A 21483-nucleotide genomic window follows, 5' to 3' on the forward strand; every position below is an offset into this window, starting at 1 on the left:
AGCCATATACACAAAGCACTTACATACCAGAATTTGAGTTGATAGCAACAGGATTATTTTGTGACTACCAGCAAAGGTATTGTGTCACTGCAAGACATTGCACAAGCACGATGAGGATCTGATGCAAAGAATTTGCTCTCTTCTTATGTATCACTCAGAAGCAAACTCTTGATTTATGTAGAGATCATGTATAAAGTTCTTACTGTAAAAGAGGTGGAGTGTACTTACTGCACTAACTTCACTTGCAAAACACTGCAACAATATAGGATTTATAAACTGATACAATGGAAAACTTAAAATTTGACTTTGAAAGGCTCCATCACAATGCAGTAAAGGACAGATTTCTATAGGTTTTCCCACACCAGACTTCTCCCACGGGGAAGGACAAAGTTTCTTTGGTGCTTTGGTGGATTTCTCAGCAGTACCAGAAAATGTTCTGGGTAAGACAGCAGTTACTCGATACACTATGGAAAAGATGAAGGAAGAAGAAACTGTTTAACTTTGTTCTTTTACATGTTCCAGTCTTCCCAACTTCATCCTAGATCACAACACATATTTTTCAGGGTTCAAGGAGTATTTTTTGTGGAAAAACTGCACGGTGTAAAGTGGGTGTAAAGTATTGGTGATTAATTGTAAATAAAGTAGAGGTAAATTAGGGTATAAAAGATAAGTCTTGCCCCAGAGGGCAGGACAACAGCCTTGGATGAGTTGCAGAGTGGACCGCTGTAAGGTAGACAGAAAATTCCTTAGATAAGAAAGAATAAACAACCTTGGAAACCTCGGAACATCAGCTTTCAAGTCTTTTTTTGTGCCCTGCTGCGCCCTGGCTGCAAAACAAGAATTCTCAGACCACCCTTTAATGTGCAGGTGCGTGATCTCTGACCATAAAAGAGGTCGCCGCCTGTCACAATTCTGCTTCTACATAGTGGTATAAAATTACAGTAAATTCACGAATACAAGCCGCACTGAGTATAAGCCGCATCTCTGGGTGTTGGCAAATATTTCGGTTTTTGTCCATAGATAAGCCGCACCCGAATATAAGCCGCTCTGTCGTTCGCAGCGAGGACCCGCGTGCAATTAGTAACAGAACCGCGGGAGGGCGGGGTTTACTGGCTGAGCTAAGGCTGTGCAGGCTCGGCCCGCTAGGGGCCGCTGACGGGGCCAGGTGGCCCAGCCCGGTGCTGCCGCTCGGGGCCGGCCGCCGCTACCACTGGGCTCGGTCACCCCGGGTCGGCGCTGCCCCGCGGTGGCAGGCAGGGACGGAGCTTCCCCCGCTCCTACGGCAGCGGCGGCGGGCGGGGACGGAGCTTTCCCGCGCCCGTGGCGCCGGCAGCGGGCAGGGACGGAGTTTCCCTGCTCCTGCCGCGGCGGCGGCGGGCGGGGACAAAGCACCCCGTCGGCTCCCCGAGCCGCGGCAATGGCTGCGCGGGGCTCCCGTCGGCTCCCCGAGCCGCGGCAATGGCTACGCGGGGCTCCCGTCGGCTCCCCGAGCCGCAGCAATGGCGGCGCGCGCTTCCCCCCCCCTCCCCGGGCCACAGCAATGGCGGCGCGGGCTTCCCCCCCCTCCCCGGGCCGCAGCAATGGCGGCGCGGGCTTCCCCCCCCCTCCCCGGGCCGCAGCAATGGCGGCGCCGGCTTCCCCCCCCCTCCCCGGGCCGCAGCAATGGCGGCGCGGGCTTCCCCCCCCTCCCCGGGCCGCGGTAGGGGCGGCCCGGGTCCCCCCTCTCCTCCCCGGGCCGCGGCAATGGCGGCGCCGGGCCCCCTCCGTCTCTCCCCTGGGCTGTGGCAGAGGAGGAAAGAGAGCTCTCCCGCCTCTCTCCCCACCCCCCGTGCTGCCTGCAGGGAGCCAGGCTCCACCCGCAGTGCAACAGAGTAGCGATTTGTAACAATCGCAAAATGCCGACTTTGCAGCTGCTCGGCTCAGCACTCTGGCAGGCACTTCTGAGGTTGTATTAGCCGCTCCTGATTATTAGCCGCATTTCCGGTTTAGGAGCAAAATCTTAGTCAAATTGGTGCGGCTTGTATTCGTGAAATTACTGTACATCCTCCTGCAAATGAATGGACTCCTCATTCAGGCAAGAGAAGTATACCTACTGCAGTACAAAGACCTGTTACTACGAAGAAAGGTTCACATAAAAGCTTTGTGCTTCCTTCTTTCTCCCTTGTATGCTTGGGAATGCAGAGCTGTAAGAGCCTCTCCTGACTCACTGCAGGCTCCTAGTATCATCTAAGTATAGGACATTGTTTCAGAAAAAGTTGTAGAACATCTGCTTAACATAATTATAAATGCTCAAGACACACATTTCTGAATATCCTGTAAGAAAACATGAGCACTGTGGGTATGGTAAAGCCTCAAGTCTCTGCAGTACTCTGCAACCAAACTCTGTGAGGATTGTAGGTAGGTAGGCGAGCCCACAGATGTATAGGATTTAAAACACCAAACAGTCACATATCTAAATCTCTCTGCCAAAATTCCATCATGGCATCGATGATTGGTTTGATCTTGAGCAGTGAGTTAAACCTAGATATCAGTGCATCCTACCTACATTCCCCTTTTGGATCTGGTAGGAGTCCAGGGCTTCAGGGAAAGCTAAAAAAGTCCGGGAATACTGTCCATAAGAAACTCCCTCACTGTGACACCAACAACCTTTCCTTCCTCACAGTGGTTTCCACACTGCTGCTGTCTTCCTCCAACCTTTAGACACAATCTCCTGTTTGACACCTATTAGTAAGTGCCTTTGGGGTTTTGGTGTTATTTTCTCCCTTTCTCAATAGGGCTCTCTTGTACTGAAACACGAGTGCCAAAGTCACCATGGCCTATGAATAACAGAGGAACAAGCCTTGCCTTCATTCGGCCATATCACAGAAGGCTGCTACACCTTCAGCCCTAAACTGCCCTGTCAGATACTCACAACACTGAAAAGTTGTCTTTTAGCACCCTATCCTTCATCTCCTGCATCACATTTTGATTCACTCAGTAACCTCTCCCTTTGGAACCAAGCTACACCCATTCTGGCTTGTGCAGCTGTGCTATGGAGGCTGCTGAAATGTGAGGACAGCATGTGAGGATGACCCATCTCTCCTCTATACATTGGCTGTAATCTATAGGCCACACCAAAGACTTTGAGAAGTCTGAGAATGAAGCAATTTTTTTGCTTGCCATGCATAACGTTTTACAGAGATATAAAAGAGAGACTCTTTTTCTAAGCTGACTGCTGAACAAATTTCATCTGTACTAGAAAATATCGTCACATTCAAAATTAAACAGAGAATGATGAAAGACCACAGTGGATATGTCATGCTACTTAATCCACATTAAATAAAATTATATTTGATATTAAATATGATTAGACAAAAGCAGTTTACAAGAAACCAAGCAGGAAATTGCAAAAGTAAAGTTTGGTATGTTCTCCCTGCATCAAAGATTTTTGCTGGCAGTTTAAAACACAGTGTGGTTTAAAAGAGAGCAAAACCTTCCATTTCAAAAGCCCAGCTTGATGTTTTGAATCCAATTCCATTGGCCTTTTTTATGTCTTGGGATTTGATAAGGAAATCATTTCTCAGTTTAATCAAAATTTCTTTTTATGTAGAGATTGCCATAAAAGGCAGTTCTGACTTCAAACAGAAGTGTATTTATGCAGCAATGATGCCACGTAACAGCTACAGAGACTCTAATTAAAGATCTCTGCAGCAAATGACAGGAATACATTTATCATACTGGCAGCAAAATGCTCAACCAGAGATCCTTGCCTCCTTAGCAAATCATTTTAAGGCTATCAGCATTTAGGATAGTCAATTCTGCAAAATCTTTCAACTGAACAATCATCCCAAGTATAGAGGTACACATGTGCATGTGCCCAGTGCAGTGGGAGATCATAAACACTGGTCTGGTGATTGATACCTGGGTTTTGGGGCACACATTCTGTGCTCACAATGAGCTATTTGAAATGACAAGCTTCCACCCTGTTAGTTTCTCTGGTGCTGTCACAAAGGCAGGGAGCATCCATGTAACAGCACAGCTACACAGCACACTGTAAATTATGTCAAATCTGAATCTCCTTGTACTGTCTCCTTGTACTGTCTAAGGCTCAAACCAGCTGCCTGCACCATCTGAGGGGAGCACATGGTGAAACAGCTCATCTGAATCTCTGAAAGGCTTGAGGTGACCTGGTGTAAAGCACTGACATCCAGCACCTGGTTCTCTCTGTAAGACTGACTTCCAGTTTTTCTGTTTGTAGGTCAGTAGCACTTCACCACAGATCTCAAAATAAACCTTCCTGCCAATTTCCCATTTGCAAAAATCATCTCTCGCAAAATGTGCATTCTCCCTTCTCATTGCTGCAGCAGCCTCAAATAAGAGCACGAGGAATGGCCATATGGTGTCCAACAGAAAGTCCATCTCCCTTGTGTGTTACCTCCAGCAGTAAATAAATAGATGCTTAGGAGAGTAACAGCACAACAGGAGAAACATGTCTGATACTACCCCTTAATAACTCACAGCTCTGTTTTCAGCTTAGGAAGTTCACAAGCCAGACACTATTGCTATGGATTTAACAACTTGCAAAGAATTTTGCTACCATGAACTCATCCAGACTCTGAGCTCATCTGAAGCTGAGAATCCTTCTCAATCTGGCCTATTGGTACCACTTAACAGTCAGGGTTGCCCAATGATTAGAGTAATGTAAATCATCCTTGGGAGATATGCCTTCTCTCCACGGGAGAGAGGGATGATTAGTATCACTGGCAATCCATCTTTTTGGTAGATTAAATTCAGTGAAATGAATCTCATCCTCAGTCTTGATGTCTTCATTCTCCCATAAGGTACAGTATCTTCCCTCTGCAGTCTTATTTGAGATTTTACATTAAAGGCTGTGCACCCTCCAGACCTGACACTAATGGGAGCTGTGAAGTGCTTGTGATTAAGAGTAGGCTAAGGACAGAAACCTACAATGCTCTCTGAGACTGCTCTATTTTTCTGCCTGTGCCTCTATAAAGCAAATATATGCCAATTTACATCATTCAAAGCCTTCACCTATGTCACTGCCATTACAGTGACCTGCAGTCTGTTTTAGCCTCAGAGGGTATTTACAGTTCAGGCAAGGCTGCCACCTCCCCAAGAGCACTGGACAAGGAGCCCAGGGCAAAGAGTTAACTGGGAAACACGACAGTGAGGGACATGACAGGAGCAGATGGCAAGGGGTAATGCTGTAGAACACTGTTTGGAAATGAAACTCCTTCCTAGTGACTGTGTCGAGATTGTTAAGTAGCACTAATAGTGCATAGCTTGCTAAATGGCTTCTGGGACTGGCAAAGAAAGAATTGAAATCATTAAATAGCAACAGGCAGAAAACCAAGCAGCAAAAAGTCAAGTGGTAATGAGAACACCCACTGTGCATGAATACCTCCCACTGGCATGCTTTGGGGTCACGAGGAGAGCAGGCTCTTCAGCAGTTCTGTGTACCCTTTCTAGTTAGCAGAAAAATCCTATTTTATAACAATGTGATTCACAGGAATGAAAAACAGCACGTCAGGTACCAGTCACTGATACTGTAAGTATGATAACATTCTCAAGCAGCATCATATAAAATCCATCCCTTAGCAATAACATTGCTGCATTTCTTTGGGAATCAGGTGTCTGACATTTTTTCATAGTCAGCTGGAGAATTGTGGCACTTGGCTGCTGCTACCTTGTTGGGAACCCAGGTTTGAAAGCACAGCTGAATCTTCTAGTGAGAAACTAAGAAACCTCAGCAGCAGCTTTAACAGCTCTGCTGTATCTTTGCCCTGGTCTCACCAATCATCACTCTAGGAATGGGATGCTAAGAGGGGAAATGTCATCACAGCTCAGGTGTTGTTTTGTAAAATCCATGTTTGTATGTCAGAATATCTAACTTTCCAGTGTTTCATTTTTGTTAAATTTTAGATATATTTTTGCAAGATGGTATGATTTGAATACATAAAGTGAAATTTTTATTTCCTTCTGCCCTGGTAGCCTGTGATTACTGCAGTGCATATTTGCTCCTGAAAACATTCTACCTGCAGTCATAAATTTATTTTACACAGTTGCCAAAGGCAGCAGCATTGTATGGGTTTCTCAAATTCATCATAACATCTTAATTCTTAAGCTCTTTTTAAATAGATGTTTTTTACTAAAGAGATACCCCACATGACCAGTATTCTCCCCACAGTAATTCTCTTGTGTCTCACAAAAAGATACATATATATATTCTCCTTATCTAAAGCACACACTGTAAATGAAGATGTCTTATTGGTGATTATTAATTTACAGGCAATATCTGGAGAACCAAGTTCTTCTGTTCACTGTTTGAATGTCACCCTACTGCTTACAATGCAGACTGGGTGCACAGTGACAATCAGGACTTGTTCTGTGTTCACTGCAAGTGGATTAGTTTGAACACATTAAACCCACACCCAAAATTAACCACCACCTAAGGCAATCCTCTTTAATTGAATTAAATACGTCTAATTCTGGAGAGGAAGATCCATGAAAATGTTTTATGCAACTAGCTTCAAATTCTCATTTTAATTGATTAATATTCCTGCTTCACCCTGAAATCAGTCTTAGGTTGATAAGATTAAAAAAACCAGCTGCTTATTTTCAAAATACAGTTGTCAAAATATTCACCCTACCAGTGGCAATGGAAACTTTTCACTCCAACATGGAGGCATCAGGATTTCACCTGTATTTTAATATTGTTAAAAAAACTTTCCATTTTATCAATCTCTGCTTTTCTTCCAAACCATTATATTCCTGGGACTTGTGCATTACTTCCTCCACTGCTTTCTGACCCATGCTAGGCTAGATACAACGTCTTTGTCCTTTTATATGATAGCACTATTCAAAGTTGTTCCACATCAGCAGTATCTCAGCTGCTAGAGGTTTGACCCTTGCTGTTGAACTACACACACTAAGAGCTGCCTGGATCAACAGATGTCTAGATATTTAGGAAGGAACAACCCAAGATATTCCAAGATGCTGTAGCAGAGTTTTGGCTGTAGAAACTGGTTTCCCTTAACAGAGGTATTCCCACAAGGAACTGAACTCAGCTAGATCAGCTGGCCCTGAGCTACTGCTTTCATGAGCACAGGTCCTGTGCAGGCTGGAGCACCTCTCTGTGGAAAATTCCCCTGTTGAATCAGCTGCAAAAAGCAGTGCAGATAAGTGGCATAAAGATAAGTGAAATTTTCACTCTCATATTTCTGCACAGGTAGCATCCAAGATACCTAATGATAAACATGCTGTGATTCCACTCCTGCAATTTACATCTGCCTAGTGCCTTGTTGAAATAGCTTTTTTTATTTCAAAGAACCCTACTGCTTTTAAACTATTATTCTCGACCAACTGCTGGTGGATTTCATCTTCCAAGTGCGTACAACTGAGAAAAAACAAAACCTTTTTAATAAAAAAGCTGGCAGTAGCTGACAAGTCTCAAAAGGATACAGAGAAGTTCCTCATTTCACCCCTGGTCCCAAAAATTCCTCCTCTCTTTCCAGCCAATGCCAGCAATGACACATCAAGGAAAAGAGCAAGTTTTGTCAGCATTGAAAAGAAATTCAAATTTCTATGAAGAAGCCACAACTCTAAGTCATACATAAGTTGTATTGTGAATCTGTATACCTTAAATTGGAGGGAATGTTGAATATAAGAAAAGCATGCAGAGCAGCCAAGCAGAATGTGCTTTAAATTATCTGAATGTCCGTGGAACAACTATTAAAGCAGCACCACCTGACCTTCTATATTTAATCCAGCTAATATTAAATCCCATTGTGGACACCACTTGGGGGAGAAGATGTCTAGCCCCCATGTACAGTTACAAATGCCATGCTTCCAAGAGAACATGAACATAAAAGAAAAATATAAACAGAAGGACCCAGAAAGGCAGGCATTTATCAAAATGGAAGACCTCAGTGGAGGCTATAAAACTAACGATCAATGTTATCATCAGTAGGAGCCATTAAAATCTGTTTACAATTTCCCAAAAAGGAAAAACAGAGGACACTTCACACCATGTGTAGTCAGACTGGGAAACTCGGGGAGAACAGGAATTCCTTTAGAGATAAGAGCAATCTGCAGAGCTGGAACAGTTTAATGCAGAATGTGATTCTGGAAGGGCTTCAAACAACAAACCTCTGAGTTTAAACTCTTTACTAATACATGAAAAGAAAGAGGTACTGATTATCCCACTTACTGCTTCCAAAATTTTTGGCATTGGTGACTTAAAGCCAAACTACTGGATTTTACTGGACTTAATTGTGTCCTGTTTTGATCCAGGCTGGCAATTTCTTCCTGGTGTCAAGCTCCTCTATTACAAAAAACAACCCTGAATTAAGCAAACAAGCAACCAAAACATAATCTTGGGGGGAAAAAAGGAACAGTACCTTGGCACAATGTTTTGATGTCCCAAGGGACAGCTTTTCTCTGAGGACAGGAGGCTGTATCACTGACAGGAAGCAAGCACACGGCTGCACAGTATCGGTGGCAGTTTCAGTTCTTACTCAGAGAGTAAGTGGTTTTCCTTGCCAGAGGGTTAAGAGGAAAGTAAGAGTAACATAAGCTGATTGTAATGGCACTTTGTATCTGCTGAGGAAAAGGCATTCCCACCATAAACAGAAGAAGCCACATTACAGTATGCAAGTGGAAAGCCAAAGAGCAGAACTCAACAATGAATGTATTGGAAAATAACTGAACAAATCCTAATACCATTTCTCAGAGTGAAAAAGGGCTGCTCAGATCCTTCCTCTACCATAATCTTTGCAGCCCTGTTCATCTCTGAGGAAATGGTGATGCCTCATTATCAATTGGGTGATGTGGCCAAGATTCTGGGTAGCAAAGAAAGAGACTGACCTTCATATCCTTTTGATGTTCCTTCTGCTCCTTCTCCCTTAGCCTAACAAGGTGTTTAGGCTGTTCTCCACGGGAATGTGGGGGGATGTGTGGAGAGATGGGAATTGGCAGCCATTCACAACAAGGGAAGCAATGACACCATTTCAAAAGTAGAACTACTTTGAGATGAAAAATTGTTTACATCATTAGACTTCAGGCATGGGCAAAAGGAACCATTTTGTAAATCACTGTATCCTTCAGTATTTCATAATCAGGATGCTTTTCAAAAACATAAAATAATTTTAAGGGGCAGGTGTTAGGAGCTGGAACTAGGAGGATGCAACGTTTTGGACATCATCTTATTCCTCTAGAGGAAAAAATGACTACACAGAAATTCTTCAATGTTGCATATGCTGACCACTGCTCAAGCCAAAACCCAGGAGCAAAAAAAAATTTTGCATGTGCCTCCAATCCCTGCTACACAGCCCATGAAAAATTAATTGGCTGAGATTTAACTAAGCCATACTAACAGGCTTAGCTCTATTTCATCAGAGAAATTACTTACTATTCCATGCAGACTCAAAAGCTTTCAAACCTTCCAAACTATAAGTCTTATGTATCTTATGTTACACAGTGATGGCTGTACTGCAAAGAAATTTGGGATACATTTATCTATTGAGAGAATTACTACCACTGCAGCTCTGCTGTGCCTAATGATGTGATACAAATGCCTCATTTTCAGCACCTTTGAGATAGCCACTTTGAACCTATCTTCATATATGAAAGAGTTAGGTCACTGTAATAATGCAAACACACTGGGAAGAACATTATTCTACGATGACTTCCAGAGATTAATTCCCTCATGGAAAATACTTGCAGGCATCCAATAAAAAGCCTCAGAATGGAAATTAAAACAATTTAATAGATTCAACTTATTCCATAAAGATTATTTTCCTTAAGCTTATATATTCTATCAGAGTCTCTGAAAAAAACAGCAGAGAGAGAAAACTGGTAATGATGTGTGCAATATTATTTTGGCTATGCAGCATTTTTATATGCAACATTTTTTCCTATTTACTTTTTTCTTTCCCTTTCATTCTCATGTTGAAGTACATCTTCACAAAAAAAAGAGTGGGGAGGGCTGAGGTATGCTGAGTGAATATTTGAGGTATATCTCTTAGACCTTAGATAAGGCTATTTCAGTAAACATTTCTGCTTGTGTACTTGGCACCTAGTTCAAGACACACAACAAGCCAGAGAGGAAACAAAAACAAGGTATTCCAGTAGAGATGGACAAAAAATGGAGAAAAATCTGACACAATGCTAGTCCTCTTCATGTCTGGAGGTGTCAAGGGTAGCAGTCAGCATAAAGACCACGGAAAATAGAGAGCTGTTTCCAGGAAGAAAGGAGGACTGCCAAATGTCCCTACTGCACACACTTCACTTGATGGAATACCAACATGTGTGAGGCTGGCATCCATCGTGATCCCATCAGGCTTATCAGCCTCAACATATGGCTTGATCAACCTACAGACTACACATTCCTTTCAACTCATTCTGTAAATAGCAGTTTATAACTAAAGAGGCACAATTTGCTTAGAAATTAATCCTATTCCCTTGCATTTTTGTCTCGTGAGTGAGCCAATCACACATTGCACAAGAGAATAAAAACTGGAAGGTGAAATAATATTGATGATTTACTAATTTGTAATATTTGAAGAGTAGTATTCACTGGGCTAAGAAAAGTTCCATCCACAACAACTACTTGTTTAATATCATGAAGAAATAAAAGTGCTTAAGAACTCAGTTTCAAGCACCAAGCAAGTATTTCAACCATCTTTTAGGATTTACTGCTCCCACAGCAGAGCCTGAGGAAGTCAAGTAGCGTCTTTCTCTTCCCCTTTGGTGCAATATCAGCAGGCATGGTATGAACAGAATTTACAATGGCTTAAAATAAGCCTGGCTCACTTTGCTTTGAAGCAAAAGAGAAGCATCCATACGGGACATTTCACTCTCTCTTTGTGGGGGCAGAATCCTTCATCAAAGTGTGAGAACAGCCAGCATCAGAGCCAAATATTCCATATGTTCTCACAAACCCAGATACTCACAACCCAGGTTTTGCTCATGTACTAACCATCAAGGGATGATTAAGTGTGGCTGAACTGGACAGCAGCTGATGACAGCTTTATCACGCCAAACAAACACAGAACAGCCAAGCCATCTGTGTTTGTGTGTGTATGTTTAAGAGTGTTCAAACAGTTCAGAACACATTACAGAAAAATATAATAAATTATGCATTGATTCTCTCTACATAAGCCTGTCTGTACATGTATAGGCAAAATAGCACTCCTTAGTCCCTCACAAACATAATAAAATGGGTACAAATCAATGTTTAATTTATTATACTTATTTGTAATTCAATACTTATGCTTGAACTCTTGGGGCTGCTCAGGATAATTAAAGCCGTAGATATGTAACAGCTTTCCTTGGGAAGTAATGTTTTCCTACCCAAAAGTGATTCCTGTAAAAGCTTGTTCAGTTATTCTTGTGTTATGGAAGGCTGAGCAGGGAACAAAGAAAATAAAGTCAAAATGTATTGTATTTTGCATTTTCCCCTTATTTCACTCAGTGGAATATGAATTATGGAATCACTGGTGGCCTGGAGAACTGGAACAGTTTGTTGAGAGAGAAGTGATTTGATAGTCTCCCATGCCTGATGGAACATGCAAGTTCACACTCCCCTGGTGTCTTAGGATCCCAGGATGTTTGGAGAAATGTTTTCAAAGCCCATAAACAGGAGAGAAATGTTGTTGTCCCAGAACGTGGCAGCTGTCCCTGAGCATGCTGCAGTTTCCGTACTGAAGAAATTCCCCCACCAGAAAAATGCACCAGTTGAAAATCTTTTAGGAAAAAGGTGTAGAAAAGTAATCAGAAAATGGGCTGGCTCCAAGGTCAGTTAGGCTTCCTCCACAGCCTGAGAGCCAGAGTAAATGTACAGACTCCTCTGCAAGCTGAAGTTCAGAGCCCTCTGAACTTCAGATGGTCAAAGCAGCAAAACAACAAAACAGCTACGAGATATCTCTGTGCTTTAAGAGACAGGTTCACACTGAAGCAAGACACATACACCCACATAACTTTAAACATGTACATGTGCAATTTTGTGATGATATCTTGCACCGACAGAGGCAATTTTAAAATACAGTAAATTCACGAATACAAGCCGCACTGAGTATAAGCCGCATCTCTGGGTGTTGGCAAATATTTCGGTTTTTGTCCATAGATAAGCCGCACCCGAATATAAGCCGTTCTGTCGTTCGCAGAGAGGACCCGCGTGCAATTAGTAACAGAACCGCGGGAGGGCGGGGTTTACTGGCTGAGCTAAGGCTGTGCAGGCTCGGCCCGCTAGGGGCCGCTGACGGGGCCAGGTGGTCCAGCTCGGTGCTGCAGCTCGGGGCCGGCCGCCGCTGCCACTGGGCTCGGTCACCCCGGGTTGGCGCTGCCCCGCGGTGGCAGGCAGGGACGGAGCTTCCCCCGCTCCTACGGCAGTGGCGGCGGGCGGGGACGGAGCTTTCCCGCGCCCGTGGCGCCGGCGGTGGGCGCGGACAAAGCACCCCGCCTCCTCCCCGAGCCGCGGCAATGGCTGCGCGGGGCTCCCGTCGGCTCCCCGAGCCGCGGCAATGGCTGCGCAGGGCCCCCGTCGGCTCCCCGGGCTGTGGCAATGGCGGCGCCCCCCCACCCGTCCTCCCCTGGGCTGCGGCAGAGGAGGGAAGAAGAGAGCTCTCCCGCCTCTCTCCCCGCCCCCCGTGCTGCCTGCAGGGAGCCAGGGCAACACAGTAACACTGTAACAATTGCGAAATGCCGGCTTTTACTGGCCGGTGCTTGGCTCGGAGCCCTGGTTGACACGTCTGGGGTTGTAAATGTCAGAAAATTATTCACAGATTAGCCGCCCCCGACTATTAGCCGCACTTCCGAGTTTCCACCAAAATTTTTGTCAAATTGCTGCGGCTTGTATTCGTGAAATTACTGTAACCCATCTGGCCAAAAGCAGTCCAAGATTGAGAATAATTATCAGATACCAGAACACAAAATGTAAGGTGAAGTATCAACCAAGTGAACTGCATCAAAATCCTTGTTTTTTGAAACCCTTAGTACAAGGCCTACAAAAACAGTTGGGAGGAAAAAAAATAAATTCCTGGCAGAAACACAACACTGTCAGCCCCAGGAGATGTGCACATGCATGGCAGTGCAGTTCCCAACCTCTGGCTGAGTTCTTCAGTCCAAGCTTATACATTCAGCTAATGAACTCCCTGATCTAGATTATAATACTCTTATCCATGCTAAGGTTTTATTTATGATCCTTCTGATTCCAACTTAAATAAAATATCTCCATCTCATTTTATCAAGGCAGCACTGAGTGTACCATAAAAAAATTAAATGACAGAGGAGATGAAAATTGGAGCATTCACATAGATTCTCACCAAGGAGCCACTGGCTCTGAGACAGGTGCAGCTCAGTTAACAACAGAGTTTGGTATCCCTGCACCATTCAGTGCACCCTTAAAACTTAATGCAGCACCTGAAAAGGGAAACTTCTTAAAGAAAAGTAACAGGCAAAGGAAATTTCATTGGACATTGCCCTGTAACACTCTGAAGGTTTTTGCATTATGGGGGGGAAAGAGAGCTCTCCCTCACCCACTGGCCTGACAGGTACCCAGCTACCACAGAGGAACCTTCCCCAGCCACGGGAAATCTGAATTGCAGCTCAAGCCTTTTTCAAGCTGAGCAACACTCATCAAAAATCCAGCACAGAAATATTAAAAAGCAGCATGGGAGTCGTTCAGTAAAACAGTGCAAATATATAGTACTTGCAAAAATGCAAGCATTCCTCTCATCTTTAATTGTTTCTATTTTGAAATGCTGGATTGAAGATCTTAATTTCAAAAATATCTCCAAGAGACTTGTGCGTTCCAAACTACCATTCTATGTCTTGCATGAATAAATCCATAACACAATGAGGCACTGAGAGCTCAGGAAGAAAATTCACAAAGAAGAATTATTACTGTGGATGCCACAAGAAACAATTAAAGCCATCAGCAAAAAAAACCCAGACAGAGGATTTAATTCCACCTGGTTTGCCCTCTCAGAGCAGCCTCTTTAAAAATATTCTCACCATCCAGTCAAAAGGAGGTAAATTTAGGGATTTAAATTGGACATGAAGAGATCCCTTGAGAAGACAGCTATTGCTCTCCTTTGGTAATATATGGGAAGGTAAGAACCTAATCTTTAAGCAGTGCACACAGTGCTTATTTGAAAATCTGTACAAAACCTCAAAAATGTATCTCATTAGGTGCTGGAATAAGAACTTATTTCCTACTCCTATTTAAGGGTATCTCCCTACTTATTTCCTACTCATTTAAAGTTTCAGAGTTGCAGTAAAATTGAAACATACATCTAAAATTAACTACATAGACCCATTTTAAATGTAACTAAATCAATAAACTAGCAGTACAAGGAATAGCAGAGAAAAAATAAAAGGGTTTTTCAAAAGTAATTATAATTTCTTTAAAGCAGTTCTGCATTTTGAAAGTGCCCTTAAAGCCGTGAGTGTAATATGAATTATTGTACTTGGAAGGCATAGTCAGAGGGATAAAGACACACCAGGTAACATAGAGGTTAACAGACCACAGACCATAATAAACCGGTGACCACATTCACTCAACATAAAATGAAATTCAGTTAGAAAGTTCAACACATTTGAAAAAACCCTAACTTTTCTGTTTATTTGTTGGTAGGGCTGAACTCAAGACAAGCCTTTACACAGAGTTTTTCCAAGGCCTGAGTAATATCTTTGTACCCTGAATGCTGCTTTAAGTGTTTTTCTCCTAACACAATTCAATACCTGATCAATTGTCCCTTGAAAATAAACTGGAAATCATGCTGTGAGACATTTCCTCACCAGGAAGACTACATCATCGATCCCTGCATTACATCCTACCAAGTACCACTTACCAAGTTAAGACCTTATATATGTATTGTCAAGTGTACAGAATTAATTACAGAATAAATCACATTTAATCCATCCCATTGCTCAAAGAGTATCATGGAAATAGAACTGATAAAATGGAATACATCAGTGCAAGATGTCCAGATTCAGACAACCTGAACACAGAAAGTATTCCCCTTGGAAAAAACTTGAACATATTCAAGAAGGTAGTGTTTCATTATCCTGAAGGGAATCTATGAGCAAACTTGTTTGATCCAAACTGTAATATAAAAACACTTATATGAAACACACAAACAATGACAAAATCAGCAAGTCAAACCCCTCAGAAGGACCTTAAGAAATGTCCCTGTGATCCCTAAAAGGGACTGGGTCCCAGTAAATAAAGGAGCAAATGCAGCATGGTTAAACTTTAATTACATTTGGCTCCCTCAAAACAGATGCTCGCAGACAGATTTGTGTTTCACCCACTAATGACTGTCATACACAATCATGTCACTGATTTCAGAGGGCTGCAGGGTTTGCACGCTCGCAGGCAAAACCGACCAGACACAGCCAAAGAATATTCACAAAATCCAACACCCTGCTCCGTCCAACAGGGATATTCAGACACTGCAACAGAGGTAAGAGAACCAGACTGTGCCATGCTGTTTCAGGAAAAGGAACAATTGTCAGACTGCTGGAGCCTGTTACATCCTCTGCATGTAAGAGCAGTGGCCCTGCTGACTGTGCTTGGGAGGCCACAGCGTGCTCCTCCTGTTCACTCTGGTCTGGGCTGCTGGATCATGACACACTGCTGAAAGGATAACATGCTAGTGATATGAAAAGACAAACACAGGCAGGCAGGGCGTCAGAAGGAAGAGGTGCATTACAAATATGTGCAGGTGAAGGCAAGCTGTGGGGAAGTCATATATGCATTGTGTATTCCACATTGTCCCAGAGTAAACCTCCTCTCAAGAAATCTGTTCTTCTGATTACAGTAATTTCATGACTATAAGGTGCACCCTTTCGACTAAAATTTTCACCCAAACCCGGAAGTGCGCCTTATAGTCCGGTGCGCCTTATCTGACATACAAAGTTGCGACATTTGCCACCCCGGAAGTGTGAGCCGTGAGCCGTGGGGGGAGCCGGCAGTGCCGCAGCAGCTGGGTGGAGGCGGGGTCGGGGCCCATGGCTGCCGGGTTGAGGTGGGGCCTTGGCCAGCAACTGCGTGGGGTGAGCTGGGGGCAGAGCCTTGCTGCAAAAAAAAAAGTGCGCCTTATAGTCCAGTGCGCCTTATCTGATCTACAAAGTTGGGAATTTTGCCGACTCCCAGGGGGAGCGCCTTATAGTCCGGTGCGCCTTATGGTCGTGAAATTACCGTACTTCAGATATGACCTCCATAAGATTTAGAGTACACCTTGGTAAACTTCAGCTTTCTGTTGCAAGATCTACAAAGAATGTGATGGGAAATGGAAGCACTCATTCCTAGTTTGTGACTGTGTCCTCAAGCTTGGGTCTTACCAGCTCAGATGAGAATACATTGAGTGTGGAGCTTGAGTCTGGTGCTATGCAGCACTGCTGTCATGAACTTAATTTCATTCATTTTTATTAAAATCAGCTTGTTTTTCTTGCAGCTGAAATAGAGTAGTAAGAGGAAACAGAAACAAACACTTCTGTCCCACTCCTTTGGTTCTGGGGGTGGACAGAGCCTTAGTGTGACTTCACACCAATTCCTACATACCATAAGGGCCACCACTGATCTTAAAACATGTTCTTCAAATACCAGGTAGAGATCAGATCTCACCTGTGTATCCCACCTCTGCCCACAGCGGCACTTCCCCCCGGCCCAGGGCACTAAATTACTCCAGCATTGAGATAACAAAACCAGTGCCACCATCTCCAAGGTGAAAGCAGAGCCTGCATTTTGCAGAAGAGTAAGCTTCCACCTCTCATCTTCCATCATAACTCATTTCCTTCTGTACTCCTGTTGTGCAAGCACCATCTGTTTCCCCAAAGGGAAGGGGCTTGCACTTTGAGGAATGTAGAAGAACTGAGGTTTTGAGAATACCACAAGTACTCCTTGTCCATATAGTTATACTCCCTGTAAATCTCACCAATATCCATCCTTTCTATTTCAAGTCTATTGTAATTGTACTATAAGAAAAAAAAAAAAGAAGGAACATTAACAATTCATCCAATTCTTGATGATGTGATGGAGAAAAAGAAGATCATTAGAAAGCACAACTCATTGCTGGGGAAATAACATTGGGTCACTCTGGCCTTTAGAATAAACCATCACCTTTCAATGAAAAGGACAGTCCATATTGTGTCTAGAAAACCCTTATCTATTACTTGGAACCCAGCCCTGGCTGCCAATTGATTGTGGCCTATGAAGGCTCCAAATGAGATGGGCTTTGGGCCAGAATCTGTTCACATGCAGAGAAACATCAGCAAAAACAGCCAGTCAGGATGTGTGTCACAAGATCTGTGTTACAAATCTGATTACTTGCACAATGAAGGAGGAGGAAAAAGAAGAAGTGGAACTAATTTTCTTTACAGATTTCAATATTCCCCTTTAATTAATATTTAAATTCCTTCTTGCCTAATCTTGTCTGCTTTGATTGTAAGCTCTTCAGGGCTTTTGGAACATATTCAGTGTCCACCACAAAATCAGCTAATGAGTCTTTAAACATTATTTGGGTTCATCTCACTTTCAATTCCAAAACTGCCTTAAACCTTAATGGACTAGTGATACTCTGATGTTGATTTTTAATCATTCTCATCTACAGCTTGTTTCACTAATCCTAATGAACCAATGGCTTCACAGCACTGAACAAACTCAAAACACAGCAAGCTGCTCTCCTGCTGGAAGCATAAAAGTAACACCAAAGGCTGATTTTGACCATTTTCACCAAGAGACTAAAATACAGGGGCACGCTCATTCTTCTTTTCAGAAAACACAGTGGCTTTGGTCAAAAGCTGCTTGACATTCTGGGGCTGAAAAGTGCACAGCTGACCCCTGCTGATCTCTAGTTATGACAGCAGAAAAGCAAGAAAATGCAGCATTGGCATCTGCCAACTCTATTTGGGCATCCACAGACAGAACAAGATTAACTGAGCTGACAGCCTTAAAATATTTATCTGATCCATATTATTTTCATTTTAGGCCTTCATTTAAGCCTGCAATTTAGATGATGACATGTTTCTTTCCTTTGCAGAAATGCAGACAAGATATTTTGCACATGAAAAGTTTGGCATTAGTGGAGTGAATTATATGGATATTGATGTATTCTGATTTCTCAAAAGGTTACTGTGATCTTTTGTTGATTAAGAGACATGATGTCACTAAGATAAATGCTTCAGTTGCTAGTAACAACATCTCCCAGTGAAACATCAAACATTTTTACACAAAGTGCTGGATAACATAAGGAAAGGTTACTTCTCATGTCAAAAGAAGGACGTCTCTAACCTTAATGATTCTGTTTTGCATTATAGTAGAAATGTAAATGCTTGATTTAAGCAACACTGATGCACTGTTCTTCATAGCTCAGAAATCAAGCATTAAAAGGCACATGCAAGAAAGCTTTTTCCAGGTTATAGCCTTTATATCTGCTGGCCATCTTCAAGTGAAAACGATATGAAGGAAAAGAAGCCACCAGGGAGACTTAATGTAATTTTAAATAAAAAATGAACTGCTATTTTATATCATGATTTCAGATGATTATGATATCATGACACAAAATCATGAGTAGTATATTCATGATGAATCTGCCTCTTTTTCCCATAAAGATACTGAAAGTGAAAAGAAATTAATCTAAACCAGACTACTGCAACTGGACCCAAACCACTCCAAGCATATCTGGCACAAAACACAGAGGTGCTGACTTCAGTTCAAGGTGATAGCCCCCTCTTTCTACACATCCTCATTCATACCCCACACACAAACTTTTTCTACCCTCTCCAAAGACACGGAGTCAGTGTAGTTGTATACACAGTTCTCTTCAGGACTCATGCATTTGTTGAAAAGATACAAGACAACCTCATCTTTCACACAGTCAACTACAAACTCCTACTGGGTAACTTGAACTTGTTGCTCAAAGGACTTGGTAAAAAACATGGAGTGAGAGGGTAAAGAAAACCAATTATACAACCAATTATAATTTGATCATGGAAGGCCTACAAAGGGGAAAATACATTTTTAGTCCACCTTCACAGATGCGTATTAAGACATTATTTTGGTGACAGGGTGAAAAATCTAAACAAAGATTAACCTGAAATGGACTATGCAAATGGAGTCCCTGTAATGCAATGATGCATGAAAACCAGATCTGAACACATGCTTTGGAAATCCAGATCTGAAAGCAGATGCATATGTGATGGCACAGGACTGTTTTTATCTCAATTACTAAAAATGCTACACTGAGGGAGAGGAGGGGCATGCTGGCAGACAGCAGCAAACAGATGTGAATGAGCTGCCCTTCCCACTCACAGAGCTCACCTGGGTGCTCAGGAGGACTGCCCAACCAGTGAATGAAGAAGCATGGGAACTCAGACTGCTTCAGTGAAAGGAAATTTGCACAAATAAGGATACCCACAAGGCAATGATTCCTTTCTGTTGGCTTCATTGCACTGCTGCTGAGGTGAGAGCATTAAAACTGAAGAGTAACAGGATTTACCAACACTGTAAGCAGCTTTCAGAGTTGTTCTCTACCTTTCTCCATTATTTAAACCAATTAATCTCCATTTTTATTGATTGTCATTTTAATTGATTGTTCTTTTATTTGTTTAGCTTAAATCCCTGATATGAAAGACATGGAAGAAGGCTGGCCAAAATGAGATATACACAGGATGCTGTTAGGCTCCTCTGTAACCCAGTTCATTGCTTAGAAGAAAAGGGTGCTGCTACCTGGAATGCAGTGGCTGGATGATAAACAGTGACTATGAAGCATTTCCTGGGAGGATCACTGTCAGGCTGACAGCTTCAGACATATATGGACTCATGTATGGGATATAATTATGCTTATTTTCTCCAGATGTGGAGAAAAAGACAAAAATCTTCCAAAATGGTGTTCAGTGGGCTGAATATTCAAATACTTGTGATTTGAAATGTCTTAATTTTTTTACTCCATCCAGGTATTAGCAATTCTAGTTAAAAATAAGGATCCTATATGGCATGTGAAAATAAAGAAAAAGGTCTTGATCAAAACCTAAGAATAAAGGAATGGGAAATGAGACAAAGATGGCAATGAGACAGAACTCCATCTGGAAGGTTACACATATTTGCAGTCCAGCCACGGCACAGTATTTAACCAACTTTAAAAAAGGACAGTTTTCAGAAGGTGGAAAAAAACAATAAAGAGGCTTTACTGCATGTATGAAACTAAGTGCAAGGTTGAGGACATATATGGGAAAAGGCAGCCCTGAAATATAAAAAGTGATAAATGGACAAGATCATGGCAGATGGAATTAGATGAGATTTAGAGAGATGAGATTAGAGAAGGGAAATACAGAAGAATGGATGAGATGGTTGACACAAATGTTTATTTATTATAGAAATGCTCCTGATTTGAGACACATGAAGAAAAGGCCAAACATGAACTAACAAAACAATTGTTTGTTTTTTTTGTTAACAATTTCAAGTTCCCAAATCATTGCACTTCCAGTTTGCTCTGCATTCAGTGAAGTGCAGAGTGCATATCACTCACTTGTTATTTCCTTAGCTTATATTTTTCCTTCCACAGGTCTGTGCAAAGCCAATTTGCCTCTTACTTATGGATTCTGAGCAGTTTGTGGGCGCTGCATTCACGCTGCCTGCTCTGCTGCAGAAGCAGCTATCACCAAAACACCCCTGACACTGCCTGCAAGACATATTAGCAAGCAGATTTACATCTGCTTGTGACTCCTGTGTGGGGTTTTTTTTCAGTTTTACTACACGTGTCCCACATGTGACAATTTTAACACAATGTTTTCAGCCCTGTTTTCTCTGGATCATATCTATATCATGCAGGCAAAACCTGTGTTTATTCCCACTGATAATTTATTGCTGCTCTCAGCATCGAGCACTCAATGCACCTGGAGCAATGGACCTGGGAGCAAATGTGTCAGAAACACCCCTTCTCCTGGATTCCCCTTTTAAAAGCTCTTCAGTTAAAGGCACTTCTGCTCTGGCAGACAGGGGTGTTCATGCTGGTGGGCAGTGGCAGATGGGCAGCAGAAGAGCAGTGCCACCCCCACCCACTCCTGTGCTCCTCTGGACCACTGCAGGGACCACTGCTCTGCCAAAGCTCACAAACCCAGCCAGGGCTCACCCTGTCCTTACCTGGCAATAAGGTCAGGTGGCATCCTGTCACTGGGGGCTTTCCTGGGCAGGGAGGAAGGTGTGGGCTGGCTCCCTCAGGTCAGCATCAGGTTTACATGACGGGAATGCACATATGCCCTCACTGCTGCTTTGCTCCTGCATTTTAACTGCAATTGTCTCCATCAACCTGTCTCTTTGAGAATGTGTCATGTTTTTAAAAAAATAGGTTTGGAGGTTATCTAGTGGCATCTGTGAAATAGATTAAAAAGAAAAAAAATCCAATTCTGGAGGATTCAGGTTTTGCTGATGGTTCTCACAACATAAATCCGGTGCATGGTTTGGTCAGCACAGCTCACAGT

At 42.8% G+C, this 21483-nt stretch overlaps 1 protein-coding gene across 2 annotated transcripts in view; it reads right to left on the reverse strand.

Annotated features, from left to right (window-relative positions):
• The window catches only part of C6H14orf132 (chromosome 6 C14orf132 homolog), a 42973-nt gene that overhangs the window by 8259 nt on the left and 13231 nt on the right, over window positions 1-21483 (reverse strand). The window lies entirely within an intron of this gene.

This window comes from Catharus ustulatus, chromosome 6, assembly GCF_009819885.2.
Source record: "Catharus ustulatus isolate bCatUst1 chromosome 6, bCatUst1.pri.v2, whole genome shotgun sequence".
In the NCBI taxonomy this organism is placed as follows: Eukaryota; Metazoa; Chordata; class Aves; order Passeriformes; family Turdidae; genus Catharus; species Catharus ustulatus.